This window comes from Ambystoma mexicanum, chromosome 7q (genome assembly GCF_040938575.1).
Source record: "Ambystoma mexicanum isolate Mex_15411 chromosome 7q, UKY_AmexF1_1, whole genome shotgun sequence".
Lineage (NCBI taxonomy): Eukaryota > Metazoa > Chordata > Amphibia > Caudata > Ambystomatidae > Ambystoma > Ambystoma mexicanum.
The window spans coordinates 590053420-590079910 of NC_090941.1; the positions used below are offsets into that span (position 1 = coordinate 590053420).

Sequence of the window (26491 nt, forward strand, 5' to 3'; positions counted from 1 at the left end):
ACTTGTTTTCCAAAGTATTGTTTCTGTTTGGGTAGTATGTGTCCAATAAATAGTTTTTTAAAATGTCTTGGCTGTTGGGATCATTTTTGGCTATTGTTTCTATATCTTCATATGATTTTAGAACTCTTTTTCTAGATTTAGCTGGACCAAGACTTAGCCATACTATATTTTCAGATTTACCATACAATGCAGTACCAGTTAAACGATCAGCTGCTTCATATGATCCACATTCTCTATGGGTGAGCATTTTTATGCCCAAGCTGTATAATTTCTGAGATACTGTTTTATCTGATGACAGGTCATTCCAGAGCTCTGTCTTTTCTGCTTTAGTTAAGTATGCTGTGACATATCGTGCAACTGCAGTAGAATTGTCTGCAATGTACTGCACATCTATGTTTGCATTCCATAAGTGGGCAATGATTGCATTATAATCATTGGTATATTTTTCTTCTTCTTTTCTTTTTCATGTAATATGTATTTTTAGATGACTTACCTTTAACACTATGTCTAACTGAAGAAATGAGGTTGTTCACTTGACCTGGATTTGTAACTGGTCTAGGGAAACCAAATCGGCATTTGGTGTAGTATATACCTTTGTTTTTGTATTTGCGACGACAATATTTTCCACATTTGTGTCTTTGAAATTGTAAAATTTGTTCATGAAGATCATTATTTGTGGCTTCTGATGGAATTTCACAAGTGACATATTTTTCAATAAACTGCAAAACAGTGGCATCACTGTCTTGGCCAAATTTAGGAGCATCTTTAATCCATAAACGCATGTGGATATGTGGTGCTCCTCTGGCTTGGTTTTCTTTTCTCCAAAAGAAGTGTTGCACTTCTCCAAGGGGAGGAACAGTTTTATTACAAATAAAATGTAGCATAGCAATGAAGCGATGGTGAAAATATCTTGAAACATTTACAGGATCCAAAGAACAAAGTTCTCCAGGTGTTAGTATATCTATGTATGTTTTGTTTTTATTTTATATGCGTAGGAAATCATGTAAATCTTCCCATGCATATTCTGCACAAGTTAATGTAACAAACCAAGTGGGTGGGCCAAGGTTTCTGATCATACAACGTACATCTCCATGACGTCGAAACCAGTACTCTTTAGTAGCACGCATATTTGCTAATAGATTTGTAATATTTGATTGTAAAACCTCATCCTTTTGTTGCACTTTTTCTAATAATTGTGTAGCTGTCATATTTTGAAAGTGTGATCCTGATTTTAACATGTGTGCAACTCCGTAACATAAAGTTGCTAGTTCACTTTCAAAGAGTAGGTGGAATATGTATTCCACATTTTGTCTAAATCTGGGATCTTCAGAATACATCCGTAATGAGCGGTATTCTGAAGCTGATATTTGAATAGGTCTATCATCATACCTTCCTCCTTTGCCAGTAGGAAAGAGTAGAGGAAAAGCATGTCCTTCTATACTTTTTTCCCATATGCTGATTGGCGATCCTTTTGTTTGACGCATTTGGTAAGTTTCCAGTGTATCTTCTACGGTGTCATTACAAAGCAAAGGATGAATTGTATAATGGTCTAAAGTATTTGATATTGTAGCAGGATCTAGTAGCTCAAATTGACCAGCTTCTTGTGTTTCTTGAATTATTTCAGTTGTATCTTTCAAGTTTTCTTCAATATTAATTTCTTTGTAATATTCATTATTCTCTTTAAGATATTGGATGGCTTGTCTAACTTTATATAAATCTACCAGCTGTTGCCATATTTTTTTGTCTTTTGTAGGTACTCCATTTACTAAGATAATTAAAGATTGCTGCATTGGACGTTGCACTCCTAAAGTATGCACATTTTCTTTTAGATCTAATGGTAAATAAACTACTTTTCCACGAATGCCTTTTACCAATTCAGAAGGAGGTAATTTTGCTGTTTTTGGTTGAAGGCGTATTATTGCTTGAAATGGGTGTACTGTTTGAATTATGATGCTCTCATATAAATTAAGTTGTTGTAGGGGTTTTGGTACTGGGTATAATTACTAATTATTTGTGATAGCACGTGAAGGAGTTTGGTTGTTGTCAAGTTTTGTAGTGCAGTAACTGCAAAGTATTAAGGGCTCAGTTATTTCGTATTTGTTTTCTGCTACAAGGTAGCGAGATAATTCAAACCATTTAGAATCTTCATTGTCTTCTATTTTGTATGATAGGTCTACAGTTTTTGTGTTACTTTTATAAAAAGTTCTATGGCAACATACACATACATGGCTTGGTACTTCAGCTGATGTACTTTTAAATTTTAGTATTTCTTTTTTGTATGTGTTTAGCAAAAAGTTGCCATGTGTAGAATTGTTGCTTAATTGTTTTGAAGCTATTTCATTCTGTAAATGGCTTTCACTTCCAAAATATTTTTTCTGGATATAGTGAATTTCATCAAGTAGGTCTTTTGCTGTACCATGTAGAAGGATGTTATTTAACTTTGCTAGTGCTAAAGCAGGACTTTTAGCATAGTACAGTATATAGACTAGATTTCTTATAGTTGAATGATGTGTTGATATCCTTTTGATATCATGGAAAGTGGTTTTACAAGTAGGTCCTGTAATGCAGGCCAATGAATGTCCTTGTAGTCCTGTGCACTTGCGCACTGGACAGGTATCCAAATTTTGCAGTAATTTAATTTTGATTTTGTCTTTGCTTTTTACATATTTATTGAGGAATTGGCGTAAAGATTTGAAACATTGTTTGGGAATGTTACACATTGACGTGCATGGCCATTTGTACACTAGACGTTCTGATTCAGTTGAATGGAGGGGTAACTCTAAGTTTTCAGGGCATATTTTTGTAAGGAGTACTTCTTGTTCCATTATGGTATTATTCATTTTTTCATAACCTCGACCACTGCTATGTATGACAATTGTATTTGTTTGCTTTTGTTTGTACGCTTCTTCATTAAAATATGGTTCTGTGCTCGTAGTGTGATTCCATTCACCTCTGCAGATACTTAAGAAGTTCTTTCTGTTGACATTTCGCTTATTGAGAAGTCTTTTTTGTAATTTAGTTATTAGTTTTGTTAGTGGTTTAATTTTGTTTAACAGTAAAATAAATAACTTTCTTTTCAGAAGAATTGCACTGTCCATCAACGCTTCTGAGATTCATTTCCTACGATAGGTTTTAAGCATTGAACCTGATTTCTCTCCTGTTTTTATAAGATTTTGAAGGACTTTGTGATGGTACATTTTGGCTAAAATACTTTTCTTGGTATGCTTACTTTGCACTATATTAAAATTTGAAGAAGTAGTTTTATCTGTAGTGATAGCTGATTTTCTGTTAATTGTTTTTTGGTTTGTTTTACATTTTGATAGAGAAGGCAAAGTTTTTGTACTTGAAAATTCTTGTGTTTCACTAAATGACTGTATTAGCTGTTTTGTTTCAACTTTTTTTACAAATTCTGCTAGAGATGGATGCTTATGTTGGACACTTTTATTTTCATTTGCTCTACTTTTGCGTTGCTTTCTACGGACTTGACTTTTGGTAGGCATTCTTTAGGGTCTGTTGAAAAAAATAAAGAAGATATGGGTTGGGATGTTCTGGAATGTATGTGTGCTGTGTGCATGAGTGTTTGAGTAAGATGATAAAGATGTATGTAATGGTGTGTGATTGTGCATTGGGAACTACAACTAGTAGGGATAGGTATTCTTGAATTTATGTGTTACTAAACTGGGGTTCAGATGACAAAAAAAAGTAAGCTACTGGTGTGGAAAAGTACAAATAGTAAATCTAATGTATACAATTAAAACAGTTGTTTGTTCTATAATATGAAAATTGTAGCGGTTCAGTTGGGTAATTTGTGTGTCCAAAAATAGGAATTTGTGGGCCATTCTGGCTGTAAATCGCTGTTTAAGACATGGAGATTTTTGGACAAAATGGTACACAATCTTTATTTTTAGGCACCAAAATAGCTTGTATTAATGTTATAGTATGTTTGATTAATAATACAAATATTATGGTGATATTCTACTTACTTTTTTTCTTAAATTAACTGGTAACTTCTTAGTTCTTCTTTGTTCTTCGAATTCGGCTGCTTCTTTTCAGTAGACTGGTCTTCACTGCAATTGTAAAAGCTTCAAATTAGTAACTTTGTTTGTATATAGCGCTGTTTTTAATTTAGATATTGATTTTTTTAATTGAAATCCTCAGTGCCTTCTTTAAAACCATTAAAGTAATTTATTTACATAAGATACATTGCATCAGTTCAGTACATATGATATGTTCTTAATGAACAAACTGTATTGAATGACTAACTGTAGTAAACAAAAATATCTTTACTATGTCTTGTGAAATTTATAATATACCAGTGAATACTACTATTTCTGTAAGTAAGCTGTTCTAGGTAATAGCACCTCAATGTCATGTCTAAATTAAAGTAATTAAGTAAATAAATAAATAAAAACAAAGAAATAAGAATTGTATAAGTATTTTTTTAAAGATTTAAACATAGATTGTGCTTGCATGCAATTTTGTTTGAATATATGTAGTCTATATATTTCATTTAAAAAATGTTAGTTTAACATGATTTGAGTGTGTGTGTATAAAGAAAGTAAATAGTATAAAGGTTTATAAGTGATAGTTGATTTTAGGATATTGAAAAAAATACAGTAAATTCATTTGACAGATTACACAAGCTAAAAGTCTGTTTGAAAATGTGTTCATCTACTGTACAGAAAATATGCATACCTGAAGTTTGTGTTCATGCATATGGATATGCATGGAGCTGCAAGTAGCAATCTTGGAGACTTGTACAGTATTTCTGGTAGATGGTGCTTGCCAATGATATGACACTTGTACTCAGAGAGATTCACAGTACATTTGCAGTGCTGATCTATGATGATGTAGTTAGATCTAGAGGTCTTGAATGTGAATGGTGCATGGTCATGTGATTTTTTAGCTACATCCAATGAGGGAATGGCAGAGAGAGTAAAGTGGAAATGGTAGAAGGGCTGTTCATGTTACGATATGTCCGCGGACATGGCGGTAGTTCGCGGACATCGGGAGTTACATCCGCGGATTTTTGGGTTCAAAAGTCATGCAAATGAGAATAAGCACTGAAAGGGATTGGTCAGGAAAGTTTAGTGGGTGTGTTGTGCCAGGAGAGAGTTTCTCAGATACTCTTTTTGCTGAGAGAACAACAGATAGCTATGGCTGTGTGTTTCAGAAAACAGATTGTTTGGATTTTAGGAGATTCGTGGATACATTGGTTGAAGGTGCATGCAGAAAGCTGTGGAGTAGCTGTAGATCTTGGATTCCCACATGTGGAAGTACACTGGCATGGAGTACGTGGAATGAAGTGGTTGGACTTGCTACCTCTCTGTGCTACTTTGGAGACAGAGAAACATCCAGACATAATTGTAATTCATTGTGGAGGGAACAGTTTAGGACATGTGACTGGAATTTGTTTGCAATTTACTATGAAAGAAGGACTTGGGAAGGTTATGGACATGTTTCCTAATTCTCAAGTGATATTTTCACGGATTGCGCAGAGACAAATGTGGCTTCGTTCTTCTTCATTTGGTCCACAAATGGAAAAAGCAAGGCGCAATGTTAATAAGGCTGTTTGTGCCTTTCTAAGAGATTTTGGCATGTCCTCTTTTCACAATGAAAATATTATGTTTCGTAGTACATACATTTTTCGCAGAGATGGAGTCCATCTTACTTATGCTGGCAATCAGATTTTTCTGAGAAATGTACAAAATGCATTGCAACCTTTTTTGGAATTACAACAACCATTTTGAAGTAGGTGTTAAGCATTTATAATTTTTGACTTACAAACACCACCCAAAGGCTCTTTTCAGAGCCACCACTTCTTCCCAGAGAAAACTGCAATGTTTGTGACGGGGTAGCAACCCAATTTTTTAAATGTTCGCGAACTGTCCGCAGACTTCTAAAACACACAAAGGGCCCTGCTTCATTTATTTTCACTTCTATTTTTTAACTGTGAAAGGCGGCTCTGAAAAGAGCCTTATTTTTTTTTTGATTTTTGATATTTTGTATTTTTTTTTGTTTTTTATACATGACACACTAGGAGAGGAGGGGAAAGGAAGGTAAAGGGGGGACACCAACCACAGGTATAAGAAAGGGTGAGCTGAGAGAGGAAGATGTAGAGTGGGTTTTATTTGGGTAGTGAGCAGATCTTCCCGTGCTCTGAGACGATAGTCTCAAAAGCACTACGAAGTCGCTCCCCCCTGCAGAGTACTGTGTCACAGTACATACATACAACTGTGACCCTCGAAAGGTAAGGGTCATCAGCATTCTGTATGGCCTGTGAGGCAGCTTGATGAAGATGCTGTCCCACAGAGGTGGTCCTTGTGGTGACAGGATCAGAAACAGAGGATGAAGTAGAGGAAATCAACCTGCTACGTTCTTCGCAAGGTACAACCCTGCGAATAGCCCCAGAGTGAAATGACCTCAGGTGTCGCTTCATAGTAGTAGTCCCAAAGCTGTACTTACCGTGCTTCCCACGACTGAGTATCATTTTGCACTCATTGCAGGTAACACGGTTCGCACGAGCCTTAGGAACATTACCATGAATGGTAAATAACCACCACACCCAAGACTCACGCCTAGTGCGGGTAGTAGGGTTTTCCTCTACCTCATTCTCATCATCCTCTTCTTCCTCCTCTGCATCCTCACTCCTGTTCCCCTCTTCAGGCCCTTTGGGAGGTGGTGGTGGTGGAGGGGGTGGGGGTGGTGCTGAAGCAGGTGCAGCACCAGGTGGCAGTTCAGCAGCTAGGGATGCCATCAAAGATGCGATGGAAATCTGCAGTTGGCAGCAAAAATCGCTGTGTTTCGAAGAATAGCCAGAAACACAATGAGAATAAGCTCTAGTGCGTGGTCTTTTATAGGGGTGCTTGTGCGCGGTCCGCGGACATGCGCGCTGTATGCGGACAGATCGAACACGAAAAAAAGTTTGAAAAGTTTCAAAAGGTATGTAGAAACTCAGGATTACTATGTGGGACTTGTGCCATGGTGAGATTTTATTGAAAAATATTATGGATTAATTGAAAATGTACTTTTAATTTGTTGGGGACCCGAACAGTGTCCGCATTCAGAACACGCGATCAGCGTGGGCGCGGTCATATGATCCGTTCGCGAACAAGTCCGCAAAGGAAGCGCATGTCCGCAGGACACCAAATGCACGGAGATTGGCTAGCGCATATGCGTTGATGTTCTACGGACACTGTTCGGGTCCTGAACTAATTAAAATTGCATCACACGTGAAACGAACATTTCAGGACACTGCGTGTGTTCTTAGAACGGTTTAAATTTGCTAGCAAACAGTAAGGACAGATATACTGTTCTTCAGGACACGTTCAATTTTGTTTATGTACGAACATTTCAGGACACCAATTGTGTTCTTAGAACATTTTCAATTTGCTAGCGAACAGTACGGACAGGTATAGTGTTCTTTAAGACATCTCCATTTTCGTTTAATTACGAACAATTCAGGACACCGCGTGTGTTCTTAGAACAGTTTGAACTTCCTAGCGAACACTACGGACAGATATAGTGTTCTTTAGGACACTTTAAATTTTTGTTTTTTACGAACATTTCAGGACACTGCGTGTGTTCTCAGAATAGTTTCACCTTGCTAGCGAACAGCACGAACAGGTATAGTGTTCTTCAGGATACCTCCATTTTCATTTATTTATGAACATTTTAGAACACCTGCATTGTCCGCGGACACCTACATTGTTTAAAAAAAAAAACGAAACTATTTACAACACAATATAAAAATTCAACTTTATTTAACATATATTAATAATTTATGACAGAGAAGGTGAGGCAGAAACAGAAACAAAAACAGGAAAATTAGGGGTTTCATCATGATTGTTATTAGGTGAAGAAGGGATGGAAGTCTCATCAAAACATTTTGGGTTATGGCGAGGGTTTGGGGATAATTGACTGGCATATGGTGAGGGGGGACAAGTACATGTTGGGCAATGGTATGACGTTTTTGTTTTAAAATGATCTTCAGCAAAAGTTTTCAAATTATTAAAATTGGTCAACAATAAATCAATTTTTTCTTTTATGTTGTCAAGCGTGTTTTCCATAACAGCTTCTTCAGAGGTAGTTTCTATTTTGTTATGCTCTGTACAAAAAGAATATATATATGTTAAATGTATACAAAATAATAATATTTAAATGGTTTATATTATAAAGTGTTTACCATTAGTTTCACTATCTTGTGACATTTCTTCATGTGGGAAATGTTCCTCTAGCCATTCCAGAGTACTAGACATTTCTGTGAGAGAAAAAAAAAATATATATTTTTTTTTATCTAATACAGAAAGTTTATAAATATATGAATACAATTAAGTACACTTACTATTTCAGGTAAGATATGTCCTATGTACTCAGTGGGTCTGCTCTTGTTCTCAGTTTTGTTGTATTTGTGAGGTAATTATGTTGGAAGCCAATGTATTTTCTTGTGGTATATTCCATTTTAGAACATAGTGCATTTAAATGAATGGTTAGTGTGTTGTATATATGGGTTACATTTATTATGTATTAGTACATATAATGTGTTTGTGTGCTTTTTTTTAAATTTGTTAAATGTTCCTATGTTATGATATAACAATCAAACATACCCCCCCAGAGTTTTTTAGGTAGTGGTACTGTTCTTCGAACATGTCCGCGAACATTAAATGAGTTCGCGGACATCAAGTACAGTAGAAGAGATTCAGTCAGTTCCATATGATATGTATATAAAGTGAAAGTCATTATTGTTAAGTTGCACTACTAAAAACCTACGAAATTCAATGAAAAAACTTTGGTAAAGGGACGTTATGGTTAAGTTGCGCTGCTAAAAACCTATGAAATTCAGTGAAAAAACTTTGTTAATGGGACATTATGGTTAAGTTGCGCTACTTAAAACCTATGAAATTCAGTGAAAAAACTTTGTTAAAGGGACGTTATGGTTAAGTTGCACTACTAAAAACCTATGAAATTCAGTGAAAAAACTTTGTTAAAGGGACGTTATGGTTAAGTTGCGCTACTAAAAACCTATGAAATTCAGTGAAAAAACGTTGTCAAAGGGACATTATGGTTCCAAGTAAAACCGAAAAACCCTTGAAATTCACCAGTTATGGTAAGCTAAGCAACCATAAATCGCGCCACCACCGTGCACTGCTAAGACTAACATCCAGGACATCAAAGATGACATCACAAATGTCATTGATGACATCACTGATGACATCACATGTCTGGCTTGCTCTTTTTTCTTTTGCTGACATGTCTAGGCCACATGGTTTTCTTCAGTAACAGTCAGAAACTAAAAATGTTATTTTATTTGTAGACGTATCCTTCAAGTAGGTTCTTACAGTAATTCCCTTAGAGTCCAGTCACATCATATGAAACATATACATACGGGAAGACACAAGCTTGAAAGACAACAATCCTTTTTGTGCATAAAGATAATCAATAGACTAATGAGCACTTTCTGATAGTTCTGTTGTTTTTTTTATGGCTTTATTTTCCCTGTATATGATCATATTTCTATACATTGTACTCAAACTACTTTCCTTAGGGTCAAATCACATCAAGTGATACATATACATAGGGTAAATAGCAGCTTTGAAACAGAGCAATAATTTATTTGCATGAAAATAAGCATTTAAGTTATGAATTGTTTCTGCTACTACTTGTGCTTTTTTGCTAACTTCACTTTCCCTGTATATTCCATAGTGGTATGTGTTCTTGTGTCTTTGTGTTTTGTCTATAGTAATGCAATTATGTAAAACATGTGTTTTATTAGCTACTTATTACATATTTCACAGTACACAAAAATCTATTAAGAAAACAATTATCATTTAATTATTCAACATATTAACATTACGAATATTATACCTTCATCTTATAGGCTGCACACAATGTTATGTTTCTGTATGAGTAGCTTAGTATACTAGATAGAATCCCATAATAGAATGCTATTTATATCAATGCATCGTTCAATGCACTAATTAGGGTATGATATTTATTGCAATGATCCTTAAAACTTGTTTTGCAACATTATAATAAGAATCCCTTGTACACATATTTCATGAAAAGTACATACACATGTGATGTCATCAGTGATGTCATCAATGACATTTGTGATGTCATCTTTGATGTCCTGGGTGTTAGTCTTAGCAGTGCACGGTGGTGGCGCGAGTTATGGTTGCTTAGCTTCCCATAACTGGCGAATTTCAAGGGTTTTTCGGTTTTACTTTGAACCATAACGTCCCTTTGACAAAGTTTTTTCACTGAATTTCATAGGTTTTTAGTAGCGCAACTTAACCATAACGTCCCTTTAACAAAGTTTTTTCACTGAATTTCATAGGTTTTAGTAGCGCAACTTAACCATAACGTGAATTTCATAGGTTTTAGTAGCGCAACTTAACCATAACGTCCCTTTAACAACGTTTTTTCACTGAATATATATATATATATATATGTATATATGTGTATATATATATATATATATATTTTTTTTTTTTTATTTGTGTTTAGCCAATTCAGGCTTTTACAAAAAGTGCTTAAAATTCTTATAAGTTGAATAGGTGAGGCGAAAAAATAATCTTGTTTTGTCCCTTTCTTAGTTTGTCTCTGTATTTAACTTTTTTAGTTCTCCCATAGCGTATTCCAAGATCTTTGTCCCTCCAATTGTCCATTTGTTATTTTCCCCTGAAATGAGTCGAGACCACCAGGATTCTTCCTCACGTAAGTCGCAGTCCGAGAACAGAGGCTCGAGGTATACCTTCCTGACCTTTCGCGTAGCTGGGCAATACATCATCAGATGTTGTACGGTTTCCACTTGATTGTTTGTGGAGCAGAGTCTGCAGACGTTCGAGGCTGACTGTGATCTGATTTCCAAGATTTCTCTGGTGCCAAGGAGGTTCAACCGGCCTCTCAAGAATGTTCCTCTTAGAGTTTTATCCGGAAATTTCTTTACATAACTCAGCGTCTCTTTCCTTTTTAGCAAAATGTTCCTCTTAGAGTTTTATCCGGAAATTTCTTTACATAACTCAGCGTCTCTTTCCTTTTTAGCAAAAACAGTGGAAGGTGAGTCAAGAGTTTATTCCTGGAAACTTGATCCAAAGTAATGATCCAATCTAATTCTTCCATTTTCGTTTTTTTCTCTCTGAGGGTTGGTGATCAGGACCTCTTCTGTGCATGCTATGTTGTTTAGCTGGGTTTTTCTTTTTTCCAACCAAGTATTTAGCGGGCAACAGGTGCCTCCGGATGCCTATTCATCTATAAATTGGTAGACTCGTGGGTTTTCGCACATCAGGATCTTTGGGTAAAGTTGCATACTACTATGCTCTATCATAGCAGTCAGCGAAAGTAGCCCAAGCCCGTCCTGTATAGCTGCTACTGAAGTTGATTTTGGAATGTTGAATACAGAACAAAAGAAACCCTCCAGTTTGGGCCATATTGATGGACGGATGGTCAGACTGGCGTCCATCCCGTAAACAATCGAAGGGATTACTTTTGATTTATAAAATTGTACGGACAGCATCAGTGAGAACTTTCCATACTGTCTGTCAATCGCGCTTGTTTGAGCAGTGAGGTTTCGCATCTTTGACCAGAGTACTTGTTCCATCCGTATGTCAAATTTGGAAGAGCCTATCGTTATGCCCAGATATTTAAACTCGGTGACAGACTCAAGTTTCGTTCCTCCCAAAAACCAAATTGGTTCGCTGTTCTTCTTGGTTCCTTCTCCAAGGTCCGGATTTTTGTCTTGCTTATGTTCACTTCAAGGTTGTTTTGTTGTATGTCTGACCTCAGATTATCCAGCTGTCTTTGGAGCCCAACGAGCATTTGGTCCAAGAGTGTCACATCGTCAGCATAAAGTAAGCCAGACATCACTGTGTTGTCAATTTTTGTTGGAAAATCACAGACCGTCTCAGCAGTTAATCTGTAATCACCCAAGAAAGCGATAAACAAGACTGGGGCCAAGGGACAGCCCTGCTTAACACCCCTGAAAGATGGTATTTTGGCCGAGAGAAGGCCTTGGTGATTCAGGCGGACTTGCATACTTGTATCGGTCTGTAGTGCCTTTATAGGGGCCAAGATGGATTCAGGGCACTTCCAACATGCAAGTTTCTTCCAGAGCTTGTCCTGGTTGACCCGGTTGAAGGCCTGGGTGAGATCCACAAAAGCCACATACACTCTTGGAGCACCTACTCTAATTTTGCTCTTGATGATGTTAAGGAGCATGATGTTCACAGAGGTGTTTGAATTTTTCAGGAAACCTGTTTGCCAGATGATTTGGCTCATTCTTGGAATTTAGTAAGAAGGATTTATGCAAAGACCTTGCCTATCATGTCTAGCAAAGCGATAGGACGGCAGTTACACAAGTCTTCTCTGAAACCTTTCTTGAAAATAGGGATGACTATCGCCGATGTCCACAAAGTGGGTATGGATTTTGTAGATTTACATTGTGTGAACATTTGACTGATCAAAGATATCCATTTCTCCAGATATTGTTTCAGGTCAAGATTGGTAAAACAGTCGGGGCCTGGTGCTCTGGATGATTTCAAGTTCTTTATTATTCTTATCACTCTAAGGATATCATCTTCATCGGTCAAATCCTCCCAAATTGCAGAGACATTCAGTTTTCCAGGTTGGGTGGGGGCTTCTACCGGGGCAAAGAGCTTTTTAAAGTGGTTCACCCATTCAGCCTCGTTGACCACGTTTGCTAGAGCTTTGTTAGTTTGGGTGCCACAGGGTCTACTGAGCACGCAAAAATCCTTTGTTTTCTTTGAGCCCAGTATCTGAAGCATTTTTTCTGCATCTTTTTGGTAGAGATTGATGGGATGAGACCTTAGCCATGATCGATAAATCTTCGTTTCAGCCAAGAGAAGTTCTCTTGCTTTGGGTTTTGCTTTGCCACTGCCCTTTTAAACTGTCTTAATTCTTAATTTTTTCCTTCGTTCAGCCATTGCCTGGCTCTATGTATGTTTTCTTTTTACTGGTATAGATGCTAAATTGACCCTATATTTCAAAAATAAAGGTTTGTAGTTTACCTCAGCTGTTGTTCATTCTTTGTTTTTGCTCAATTTTTGCTGGGTATAAGTTTTAGTTAATTCTGCTATATTTGAAGCCGAAAGCCGAAGTCGAGTTTGCTGTGAGTTCAAATCAACACTCTGATTCCAGACAAGATTTGGGATTCGGATCGTGTTCCAGGTCACAACTAAGAGGTTATTGTCGCTTTCGGCCGTTCGTTGTACATCAAAAGTCAGGGCTTTCAATAGCAAGGAAGAGGAGACAAATATATAGTCGAGAGTTGGCGAAGAGATGTCTCTTTCCCATGTTGGGATCGGTGGGGGCGCGTGGCAGATGGATGACACATTGTAAATGTTTCTAGAGGTCATCAAGGTGGTCCATGCTGCTCCCCTCTCCTCAGAAGACGATCTCTGGCTCTTCGCAAAGATAATTTTGCTTGAGTTTCGGCATTTTGCATTCAGATCGCCACATATAATTTTGTTGGATAGTTGGTAATCCACCATTAATTCGTCAATGACTTCTGCAATTTTAGTGCAGAATGTTTCCGTTGTTGTTCTCTGTGGGTTCCAATACAAAGTTATTATCCCCAAACGGATTTTCCTTTGGTTAGGCTTGATAGATTCATGGTTGTCCCAAGTGAGGAGTGCCATAAGGTGGCCATAAGATTCAGATATCTTTTTATTAGCTGTACTCCAGAGCCAACTCGTACAGCCAAAAGAAGACTGGATGAGGGTCTGGCAAGAAGGCCTCTTGTCGCCGGAGCAGCTGTAACCGTGTACCCATCTAGGGCCAGTGTTTCTACTAACCAAGTCTCTTGGAGACATAGAATGTCGAAGATACCTAAATCGACGCCACCAGATTGAGTTAGGTGTTGGTGGCCTCAAGTATTTTCAATGTTGTAATTGTCACTGGGCCATTTGGGCTGATTTGCTCAGTCCCGGTGCTCTACATCGGGTTTAATTGTTGCTATCTCCTAAATTTTGTTTCCAAAGCTTTCGGTAACCACCCCAATAGTCCTTTAGAAATGATTGTCGAATTTTGCTATTTGTTCTCCTTGGAGACTGCGAAGATCTTCTGAGTCAGTCATTGTCTGAGGTTTGTTCCTGGTTCCTTTGCTTTTGGTTCGTCAGGCGCGAACGTCTGATGCCCGTGTGGTTAATTCTTTTTGCGGACCGGGATGGTCTTTTGGATCCAGACTCTGGAGGTCACGGTCAGAAGGTCGACAAGAGTAATCTGGCGTTGGTCACCTATGATTGCCCCATCTAGATCTCCTATAGAGTTCTTCAGTTTTGGAGATATATCGATTTCTTTTTCCGTTCCTGATTTCGTTGTGACGAAGCTGCTTTATGGATCTCTGGATTTCTAGCTCTGTAAGTCGGAAACCTCTTTTTTCAAGCTTGCTGTACGCCTCTAACCGAAGAGATTTCAGGGCGGCTGTCTTGATGGGTAGGTAGGCCTTGGCTTTTCGTTCTCAATGGTACGGTTCGATTAGGAGGAAATCCTCGTTTTTCAAAGTTCTGAGCTTGGTTATTTTTGATAGCAGGTGAAGTATTGTTCTTCTATTTAGAATCATATCCTCTCTTTGAGATGTCATTTGTTCTATTTTGAAGAATCTTTTCTCTTCAGGAAGATTCAAATCTGAAGATGGTTCTGTATCTGATTGTCGTTTTTCTGCATGCCTTGGTCGGCTGTGATATGATTCTGTTCACGAACAGCTGCGAGGTTCAGACCTTTCCCTCTGCCAATCTTCAGTCTTCTGCTTTGGTATTGAAAGAGGACAATCCATCTGTCCTGTTTTAGTACCTTGATTTATTTGCAGCCTTGGTTGTTGGTCGAGGGGTGGAGTATGAACTGCTCTGATGTCTAAGACGTTTCCTTCGAGTTCCGAAGGCTTTTCAGTACACGCTGAGTTTGCTTTCAAATTTACAGCTGATTTAGATTGCAATGTCTTTGCACCATTGGAGGAGGAAGTCACTTCTTTTAACTTTGAATAGAGGAGTCTAATTCCGGTGGTGCTTTATCTGAGACCAGGTGCTCGCTTAGATCCATCAAGTCACAGTCATTCAGGAAATCCTCTACTGTAATAGGAGAAGTAGCCAGGTCTACCCTTCCTGGGTCGGGGCTTTGGTTTTCCTGCAACATAGTGACTGCATCTATTTTGTTGCTATCTCCAGCGGATCTGTTTTCTGGAGCAGGTGCTGGTCGATCTATCCCGAAAACAGTTTTTGTCTGTAATATTAGTAAAACTTGATTCTTTTTGCTTAGGGATGGGTTTTTTTTTCTTCAGGTTTTCAAAAATCGAAAAGTTGGTGTTTAAATCTATATATTCTTTGGGACCAGTTTTAACATTTGTCAGTATGGTGGTTACAGGGACTTGGCTAGGTTGAGATTTGCCTGCTGTTGTACTGGTCGAAGCTATGGTTGGATTGTGGTGCAACTGCATTTGAGTTGTCGTAGCGCATAATTGACCACTTGTTTGGTTCGGCGTCAAGTTCAGGTTGCATTGAGTGGCCCTTGCAATCTGGGTTGGCCTAGGAGCATGAAATTGATTCATCTGGTTTCTGCAACATTTGGAGATTGTTTTCTGGCAGAGTGGATTTTTCTTGTGGGACAAACGGTTTTAAATTTCCCACACTTGCTAGCTCTCGGATTTTCTGATCCAATGAGATCTGATGCTCTGTAGACTTGAGATCCATGGCCGTCACATAGCCTTCTAGGAAGGTTAATTTAGATAGCATTGCCACAATTATTGTTGTTTGATCTTTCAGCAAGTCGTTCAAGGACTCTTACAGCTTGCTTAAGGGTTCTAGGGCAATTGTTACCGTTGACATAATTGTCAACAAATCTGACTTCTTTGAGGGTTCTCTTGAAGGCGTATCATGGAATTCATTTTGGCATCCATTTGGTTTTGGGCTAAGACCCAAAGAGTTCTTACGATCTTGGGGGCTTGGAATTGTTTTTTGAAGATCTCTAACATCCAGTGTCCCTCCACTTGAAATACGCTTGGTGCTGGCCCTTTTTTTCCGAGCAAGATTCAGAGAAAAAATGGCTGGCTCTAGTATAGCGTCTTCTCAGGAAATGCCATCAGGTGGATTTGCTGAAAAGTGTCGTGGTTGGGGAGTTTCGGAAATATGATCGCCCTGTGATGGTGCTAGATCAACTCTCCTTGCTTTCGTTGTTGGCAGATCTTCTGTTGCTTCTAAGATTTCTGTTTCTGACAGTTTGGTTAGTGCATCTAATTTTCTCTTGCATTGTTTGTGAGAAAAAATGTCAGTGCATTTGAAATCAGTGGAGTCGGTAATTTCTTCTTCTGTCAGGTTGCACTGATTTTCCTTGAGTAAGGTTTAGAGTCACTGGTAGTTTTCTTGCCTCTTTCCAATGTAGCATGATTTGTCGCTATGCTTACTGCCCATTGACCAAGTGCTTTCACCTTTACTCTTTTTGGCTGACTAGATGTTTTCTTAGATTTTCGCCCTGAGTGGAGAGTTACGGATGCTGTAGGGCATTCATTGTCAGTTTCAATGCTGCCATTATTGTCATTTCTTTCCTGTATCCGGTCTTGACTCGGATCAGGGTTCAGGTTGGAGCCCTCTGATATGGCTTTGTCCTGGAGTTCAGGCATGTTTTCATTAAGGGCTTTGTTCAGGGATTCAGGCACTTCTTTTGTGAGCAGGGTGCTAGCAGGCATATCGTTGACTGTAGTCGAGGTGTTTTCTGCCCCTGAGTGCACCACCACGACAACTTCCAAAGGTGTGCAAGAAACGCACCCCATCGGCCGCCATGCAGCCTGGCCCCTTTCAGGCTTCTCTGGAGCAGTCACGGGTCTCCCCTGCCACGTCTCGCACCTGTCCCTCGAATCGCCCAAAGGGGGCATGTCAGACAAACTCCCCGGGCTCGAGTGAGCCTCTGGGTCCGCTTCTCGGATAGCTAGCTCCACGCTGCAACGCTGCAAGGAAGGAACCCCATCCTCCCCAAGGCACTCGCCACCGCCAGTCCCGAGAAGAAAACCGAGACACCAGTCGCAGGCAAACCAGGGCCACCCTACAAAAAAACTGGGGAGTAGCAGGAAGTTTTTCTGTTGTTACACATTTTCTTTATATTTTTCATGTTGATGGAACTTTAAACATATGGTACTCACGATCCCCCCACTGATCGCCTTCCTCCTGGGGTTCGAGGTCTACAGCTATCTCATCGGACTCAGAGGATGAGACATGCAAGTGAGTCGAGAATCCCGAAGAGACCATTGGACTGGGGGTGGATAGAGGGGAAGGCACAGGGGTGCCTCCTGGCAAAGGGCCATTATGCCGTTGAAAGGGGGAGGCAAAAGTTATGTGAATACTAAATGAAAGCTAAACAAGGAAATCCACGTATATATCGTCAAAGTGATCAGCAGCTCTCGGCTCCCTCGAGTCCCGAGATCACTGCAGATCACTTTCTCTCCACTTTCCACTCTGCGTTCTGCAGCGGAATGGAGATTTTAAGTCTTTGGCTGCAATGCTCGATCTGAGGCCACACCTCTTGGCATTTAAATACATTTTTTTGAAATTTGTAAACAGGGCTTGTGGTGCTGGAAATGCCTTGGAGGAACATGGCCTCCTCATCCTTGTCCAACTACCTTCATAGACTGTGTTTTCTACGTGTTGTCTACACTGAAGTACAGTTTGGACTCCTGGCAGTGCAGCTCTTCATTTTTTTGTTCTTGATAAACAAATATCCCTGGGGTACCCAAATGGCACCCATTTGTAGGGGTACACCCTTGTACGTCTAGTGTGTATGTTTTTGAAAAATGTTTTATTTATAGTGTAATTTGGTTAGTAAAAACCTTAAACACTTTAAAAAAGAACACATATACATAATATAACATAATACATCATACATCATACATATAATTCTTATAGATCATATAAAACCTTTATACAGTCATTATATAGAGTAAAGTACAATCTTGCTAGTGCAATCATCTATTTTTAGATTCATTAGATTTCACATATACTGCACAATTATACATCTAAAAGGCCTGAAGCTAAAAACCATGTATATTCTTTAAAATCATTCATTCCTCATAAATGTACTCCCCATTTAACCCACTCTGTTATAATTCTCTTCCATACATAAAAGGCAGCACCTATATACAACAGTGGATCTGCCATGTATATGCAAGACCAGAACTGGTCTGATTCGATAATTCTACTATCCCATAATAGATCTTTATATCCCGCTTCATACCAGTAACTCAATTCTTCACATGCCGTGAGCAGGTTCCTTGTAGTTTTCACCTCCATTTTACATAGTCTACAAAGCCTTTTTTCTTTAGGCATTCTCTTCCAGGAACATACATACTCTAGACAAGGTAAAATGTTAAACCTTAATAACATAATAAATGTACTTAACTCCCTATTTCTCACCTTTAACAGATATTTACATGGCTTAATCACAATCATACCTTGGAGGCTATAAGTAGTAAATCTACTCTTTACTCCCAGACTATCTGAGTTCTTAATGGAATGCCATTGAACAGCTTTCTTACTAAGTTTTCGAGGGGATTGGGTCCTCCGACGTATTCCATATCTATGACAGAAATCACAACAGCTGTGCTGCTTCGGAAAATCTTTCTGTGTCCTGCGTCGATGACGTCGATTCGCTGTCCTCGAGGGCCTCCGTCGAGCCGATGTCATCGGATCTTATAAGTAGGACGCACGGCGCCCGTAGCCTCAGTTCCGTTTTTTCCGTGAACGTGCTCGCTTCGGAGATCTCGGCGTGCCTCGGTTCTTCTGAGTTCTGTTCTTTTGGTTCTTCGAACCTGTTAGTTGTGAAGATTTCCATGATGTCATTCTCTTCTTCTACCCCGCGGCCGGGTTTTAAAAAGTGTCGGGACTGCGAGTCCAAGATGTCGTTGACGGATTCACACGAAGCCTGTCCCTGGTGTCTCGGTGAGGACCAAGACACGGATGACTGTCTAGACTGCCAGTCGCTTACATCGCTTACATCGAAGGCCTTGCGGGAGCGTAAGAAGTAGCTTTCTGTAGGTAAGATGGCCAAGCCCCAGAAGTCGAAAACCACTGGGCTTTCGACTGACGATTTGAGGGGCAACTCTCTGCATCGTCGGTGTAAGTCCAGGGGGTCTCGTTCCAGGAGTAGGTCCCACCATTCCTCTGCCTCTTCGAGGCACTCACAGATGCGCCGGCATCGGTCGCCTTCCCTCGTCTGAGGACTCTGCCCATCGGTGGGTGGCTTGTCCCAACAAGTACTCCACTCCTGCGGAATGGGATTTGTTCTGGCAGGAGATGTTGGCGATTTTTCAGTCGCAGTGCTCCGTCCCGTCCGCGCTGTCGAAAGACGCCGGACGTGACTGTGCTAGAGACACCACTCGCACACCTTCGAGCTCAAGCGGTCATCGCAATCACCGGGCACCTTCGAGGTCCCAGTCGGACAAGGATGGTCGCTCTAGACATGCCCGCTCCAGGTCCCGGTCCTCGACGCCCTCGAGACCATCGGAGCCTGTGAGGTCTTCAAAGAAGACATCGATGCCTTTGGTGCCAAGGTCGTCGAGGGACTCTCTCGAGGCTCTGCCGCTGAGGAAGCCGTCAACGCCTTTGGTGCCCAGGCTGTCGAAGGACACGCTCGGTGCTCTGCCCTCGAGGACTGGTCGAAGCCGTCGGCGCCACGCTCGACATCGACGCCGATTCCATTGACACCCTCGACGCCTTTCAAGGCTGTTTTGTTGGAGGTACCCCGTGGCACGGTGGAACCTCCTAGAAAGGCTCTGGCCAAGGCTAAGAATGGCTTTGTCCTTTTTTCTGTGCCCTTATTCCAGCCTCTGGATTATATTTCTGAGGTAGATGAAGGGTCTGAGAAAGGTATGGTTCCGGAGGAGGTACCTGATGAGATTTTGTCTGGGCATAGCCAGATAGAAGACCTGTGGCAGTGGTCTGGACACCTCTCCGGAGGTGGAGTTCTGTAGGCCTGAGCCTGGCACCCATGCCGAGTCCTCGTACCGGCGCCTTATGTCAAGGGTCTACGCCACCAGTGGATTTTCTGCAGGATGACCTGATGGATATCCTCGACCAAGGTCCACCAACTGACCCAGTACTGCCATTACATATGGCCTTGCAGAGAAGGGTGGCAGCAGCTTGGACTACTCCAGAGAGTCTCCCGGCAGTGAGCAAGTCTTTGCTGCGAAAATATCACCCAGCCAGTAGCGACCCCTGCTACTTGACCACGCACCCGACTCCGGAGAGTTTGGTGGTGTAGGTGGCTACGGCTCCAGCAAAGCAGGCGTTGTACCCTACCATCCCTCCTGATAGGGAAGACAAGCGTTTTGATGGCTCAGCGAAGAAAGAGTTTTCTTCAGGGGGTATGGCTTTACAGGCAGCCGACTCTGTGTGTGCCTTGTTACGTTTCACGCATAATCTGTGGAACTGTATTTCGTTAGCGGCTGATCATATTCCCGAAGGGGAGGAACGGGATGGTTTTCTTGCTATTGTGCAGGATGACAAGGATGTCATGTGTGAGTCCGTTCAGTCAGGTCTGGACATGGCAGATTGTGTCAGTCGGTCCATGGCGGCGAGCACCGTAATACGCAAGTTTGCGTAGTTGTGGCAGTCAGGGTTTGCTCCGGATGTGCAAGCCCGGCTCCTCAACATGCCCTTTGATGGTGAACATCTTTTTGGCAGCAAGGCTGATGAGAGCCTTGAGACGTTGCAGACCTCGAAAGCTGCAGCAAAGTCGTTGAGCGCTGCAAAGAAGTACAGAAGTCAATTTGGGCCTGAACTTCCCTTGGAAGCAAACCAAACATACTAATTGCAACACCAGTATGGTCATTTACACCATCTGGTGTCCTTGAAAAAATGTCTACATTGGGAAAACGGACAGAAAGGTGAAACTAAGGATAGGCGAGTATAAGAGCTGTCTCAGAAATAGAACTGCAAACGCTCCACTGGCAGATCATTGGATTGAGTTTGGACACAAAACCGATGACTTACAGTGGACGGTTATATATAAACTAACGCCTAGTCCTGATACCAACAGAGATAAACAACTGCTTTTTAGAAAATAACAACAACTTATTTTCTTAACTAAAATTGTGATCACAGGCCTCAATGAGAAAATTGATTGGCTTAATATCTGACATCTTATTGGAGAGAGAGAGAAGTGCCTTTTGTGATTGTGATCCATTGTACCATTGCAATATAGCAGAATGCGCAATAATCAACACACAATGACCCAGGCAACCCGGCTGCCCCGTGTTCTGCAATTGCTTCATCCCCTGGATGCATGGGTATAACTACTCCAGCTGCCAGTCTACTAGACCACTACAATTTATCATTGGTAGAGGTGACCATTCCCTCCTAATCACTAATAATCTTAAGTGGTGCAATGCATGTAAAACGGCACTCGTTCTATCACTACAAAACGTGTACGTAATAATATGTAATATGGACCTACCTACGCGGGAGGCGATCACATCTGATTGTCTGACAACAAAACAATACGGGACGCAACATAGAATTCTGATTGGTCCCTTTGCGTCTACAAGTTTCTTCACCACGTGATTGATCACATGATGGGGTTATTCTATTTGTTAGAGGAACGTAGCGACACCTTCCGTATTTAAACGAGCATAGGATGTGCTTGAACACATGCATCCAGCTACGCCCACATTCGTATCGGGAGACAGTGCCGAACGAGGAGAGGAGAGACCATGTTAAGGTAAACGGCGGCTTCCAGCCACAAGATCTCGTGTTTAAGGGCATCTAGTAAGTGTGGAGGTAACCCGCGTCTCTTTACTTGTTTTTCTCCAGCGTTGCGTTATTGTAAAACCGCTACGCACGATAGACCGTGAAGTCAGAAATACGATGGGAGGAGCAGCCTTTTGTGTCAGGAAATCCCGTTTACACGTCGGATCCCGCACTGAGGCAATCCGAGTACATCGAAACAGCCCGCAGTGAGGATCCCAAGATCCGGCACCTTCTTACCCTTGGGGCATAATTGGGTGTTCTGGCTGTCTGGACCTCCTGGACCATCTAATGGATGGTAAGCAATTGCATGTGTCCATTAGTTTTACGCAGATAACACTAAAGTATGCTAAGTCCAACTGAGGAGGGAGCTAATTTAATGAAATTGGGTAGTTCACAACCACGTTGTTGATCCTATGGTTAACTATGTGGAAAACAAAGAAGATGCCTGTTTGACTGCATTGTCAAGTATTAAAGGTTGTTGACCTTCATGAGGGTGGTCAATTAAGGGATTCCTTTCCCTTGTACCTCCTGTTGTGTTTGTGGAGCGCTGCAGTTCACCAACCTCCTAGGGGACAGCAATGGAGGGGTGGTTCCTTTCGATATTACTCATCCTTTGGTAAATCGAGAGGAGCTGCTAGTCAAAGCAGCAACCGTAGGCGTACCAGAGGTGGAAAACAGGGTACTCGAGGTGCCAAAGCTGCTCGGGCAGTTGCCTCTTTGCCCTCCGGCACTGCCGCAGCCGCTTCAGCTCAGTCATGAGGCCATGTCCCATGGTTTGGTGGTTGGGGGAAGGCTGGCGCAGCATCTTGTAGAGTGGCGTGCCATTATTTCAGATGTGTGGGTTCTGGAGATCATAGCCCACGGCTACTGTCTTCCTTTCCAGCAGAGGCCTCATGACAATCCACCAGGGAATCTCGCTTTGAAGAGTCCGGATCCGCTCCTTGCGCAGGAAATACAATCCCTGTGGGAGAAAGGCGCCATAGAACTGGTGCCTGTAGCGGAGAGGAACAAGGGATGGTATTCCCCTTACTTTTTTATTTTGTAGAAAGACGGGGGTATTGAGACCCATCATGGACTTGTGCGGCTTGAACAAGTTCCTCAGGAAGGAATAGTTCAAGATGGTTACACTTTCTCAAGTCATCCAGGCCCTTCAGCTCCAGGACCGGTTGTTGTCTCTCGACCTCAAGGTTTCTTACTTTCATGTGCCGATCCATCCCAAGCACAAGAAGTACCTGAGGTTCGCGGTTGGCGACTCGCACTTTCAGTTTCGGGTCCTGCCATTCGGATTGACCTCCACCCCAAGGGTTTTCACCAAGCTCATGGTGGTGATGGCAACGTATCTCAGGAAAGGGGGGATTCATGTCTACCCCTACCTGGTTGATTCATTGATCAGGGCGCGCTCTCCCGAGCAAGTCCTGGATCATCTGTCTGTCACCTGCCACTCCTTTCACAAGCTGGGCTTCTCCCTCAACTTAAAGAAGTCCCACTTGACACCAACTCAGCGGCTCCATTACATCAGAGCAGTGCTTGACACGTCCCTGGGGCAGTGTTTCCCTCCCCAGGTTAGGGCTCATCACATTCTGCAGATGGTGCACAAGTTTCAACATGCACAGAGTCTCCCGGCGTTCGAGTTCTTGAGGTTGCTCGGCCTCATTGCATCCTGCATTCTTCTGGTGCCAGAGGCCAGGTTGTGGATGAGATCTCTGCAATGGGCCCTCAAGATGCAGTGGTCACAGTCCTCTGGCAGGATGTCGGACCCCGTTCAGGTGCTGCCCTCGGTCGCCCAGGACCTCCTGTGGTGGGCCTTCGAAGGCAATCTGATGAGGGGGGCTCCATTTTGGCTGCCCTGGCCGGAGGTGATGATCGTGACGGACGCGTCCCTCATGGGAGAGGGAGCTCATGCCAACGAGTTGACAGTCAGTGGTCGTTTGTTCTCCGTCGGAGTCCAGACTCCATATCAATCTGTTGGAGCTGAGGACCGTCAGGCTTGCCCTGAAGGCTTTTCTGCCGACTGTGCGAGGGATGAATGTCCTGATTCTGACAGACAACACAGTGGCCATGCACTACCTCAACAAAAAGGGGGGGCAGGGTCACTTCCTCTGTGCATGGAGGCGATGCAGCTCTGGTTCTGGGCCATCCAGCAGGAAATGTCGATCTCGGCAGTGCATCTGGCCGGATACGAAAACGAGACGGCGGACACTCTGAGCAGGCAGAGCGTGATCTCTCACGAGTGGGTGCTGGCTCAGGAGATTCTCCTGGAGATCTTCGCCCTTTGGGGGACCCCACAAGTGGAACTCTTTGCCTCCAGTGTCAACCGGAAGTGCGAAAAGTTCTGCTCGCGGGAATTTCCTCCAAGAGGAGCCTTAGGGGACGCGTTCGTGGTGGAGTGGTCCTTTCCACTGCTGTACGCGTTTCCTCCAGTCCACGTCATCTCTCAAGTGCTGCAGAGGTTACGGAGGTTCAGTTCCCAGATGATCCTCATTGCTCCGGCATGGGCCTGGAGAACGTGGTACCCGGACCTTCTTAACTTGTCCATCTGCCCTCCACATTGTCTTCCCTACCGAGACGATCTGCTCTCACGGGAGGGGGGTCAGGTTCTCCATCCAGAGGTCAGATCCCTCAACCTTCATGCTTGGCTTCTGAAAGGTTGAGGTATAAGGATTGGGACCTCCCTGAAGACGTGATGGAGGTGTTGCTTTTGGCCAGACGGCCTGCAACCAAGTCCCTGTACCGTTGCCATTGGAGAAAGTTCTGCGACTGGTACAGGGTTAAGAATGTGGATCCTTTTTCATGTGACATTCCTGTGGTTCTGTCTTTTTTGCTTTCGTTAGCCCACAAGGACCTGCAAGTGGGTACCATTAAAGGTTACCTGGTGGCGCTGCCCATATTTAAGCGCTCATCTGAGGAGTGTTCTTATTTCAAGATCCCTTTAATTTCTCAGTTTCTCAAAGGGCTCACTAATGTGTTTCCGCCGTCACCTTTCCAGGTGCCCGGTTGGGATTTGAACCTTGTTCTAAAATTCCTAATGGGTGCAGCTTTTGAGCCTTTACATTCTTGTCCTTTGAGACTGTTAACCCTTAAAACTGTGATTTTAGTTGCAGTCACTTCCGCTCGCAGAGTGAGTGAGTTGCAGGCACTTTCTGTTAAGCCACCCTTCACGGTGTTTCATAAGGACAGGGTTGTCCTTAGAGTACATGCTTCCTTTCTTCCGAAGGTTGTCTCAGAATTTCATTTAAGCCAGAAGGTCATTCTTCTGGCATTTTATCCTACCTCTCCATCCTGGTAAGGAAGAGGAGAGGCTCCATAGGTTGGATCCTAGGAGAGCTATACATTTCTACATTTCACGCATGTCCCGGGTCAGAGTGGATGATCAGCTCTTTATAGGTTATGCTGGAAGGCGTTTGGGACAAGCTGTTACTAAGCAGACTTTGTCTAGATGGATTATCTTGGCAATTTCTGAATGTTACCACTTGGCGGGTAAGGACCCTCCGGTAGGCTTACGGGCCCATTCTACTAGCGGTATGGCTGCCTCTACTGCCCTGCAGAGGGGTGTTCCTATTTGTAACATCTGTGAAGCAGCCACATGGGCTTCGGTCCATACTTTTGTAAGACACTACTCCCTAGATTCTATCCATGGGCAGGATCTGGCCTTTGGCAAGGCGGTCTTTTATTCTGCAATTTAATTGGGCATTCTAAATTCCTATATTCTAAATTCTTTTCCCTCCTCCATACGTTGGTACTGCTTTGGGAGTCTGTCATAGATGAATACGTCGGAGGATCCAATCCCCTCGAAGAACAAGTTACTTTCTTACCTGGTAACGTTCTTTCGATGGGATGGTCCAACAACGTATTCCATATTGCTCCCTCCCTACCTGCACCACTACAGAATTTCCTATGCGATTTCAGCTTATGTTTATGCAAGGCTTTCTGTGGTCATACTGGCAGAAGATTGGTGCCACACATTCCGGGAAAAAACTATAACTGAGGCTACGGGCATTGTGCATCCTACTTATATAACATCCGGTGACGTCGGCTCGACAGAGGCCCTCGAGGACAGTGTATCGACGTCATCGACGCAGGACACAGCCGCCGTAAGATTTTCCGAAGCAGCACAGCTGTGGTGATTACTGTCATAGATATGGAATACATCGTCGGACCATCCCATCGAAAGAACGTTACCAGGTAAGAAAGTAACCTGTTCTTCTATACCAAGACTTCTGATTGTCATTTTCCATAGGCAATTTCAAATTAATCTCTTTCAGAAAGCTAGACACATTCTTAATTACGTCTTTTAAAACATCATTATTCTGGCCCTCCTTTATCATTTCATTCCCCAGGTTATTCAACAGACTATCGGGATAATTAGTATCTAATGTCATTTTTACAAACAGCTTACAACACCTTATCTTCCAAAGTGTAGACCACAATATCGTCCCAATTCTCGCATTATGGCTTCAATTGGGGTGGAATTGGCAAATCTTAATGCTCCAAAGTTTAGCCGCTATTTTATCTATATTCCTCATATATTTCACACCCACAGTCTCTAATACATACATGGCACTTGGTATAGTACGTGATTTATATATTTCTAATAGGTCTTCTACAGAACATCCTCCTTTATCGGATATAAAAGCTCTCATGATATTCCATTTTTTTGTTATCTTTTTTCCTATAATGTCTGTATAATAATCAATTGATGGTACATTTTTCATTATCATACCTAGGTACGGGTACATTTCTACTACTTC

The 26491-nt window shown here is 41.9% G+C and overlaps 1 protein-coding gene across 5 annotated transcripts in view; it reads left to right on the plus strand.

Annotated features, from left to right (window-relative positions):
* TRPC4 (transient receptor potential cation channel subfamily C member 4) overlaps positions 1 to 26491 on the plus strand; it is a 1757650-nt gene that overhangs the window by 254535 nt on the left and 1476624 nt on the right. The gene's annotated exons all lie outside the window — the stretch shown is intronic.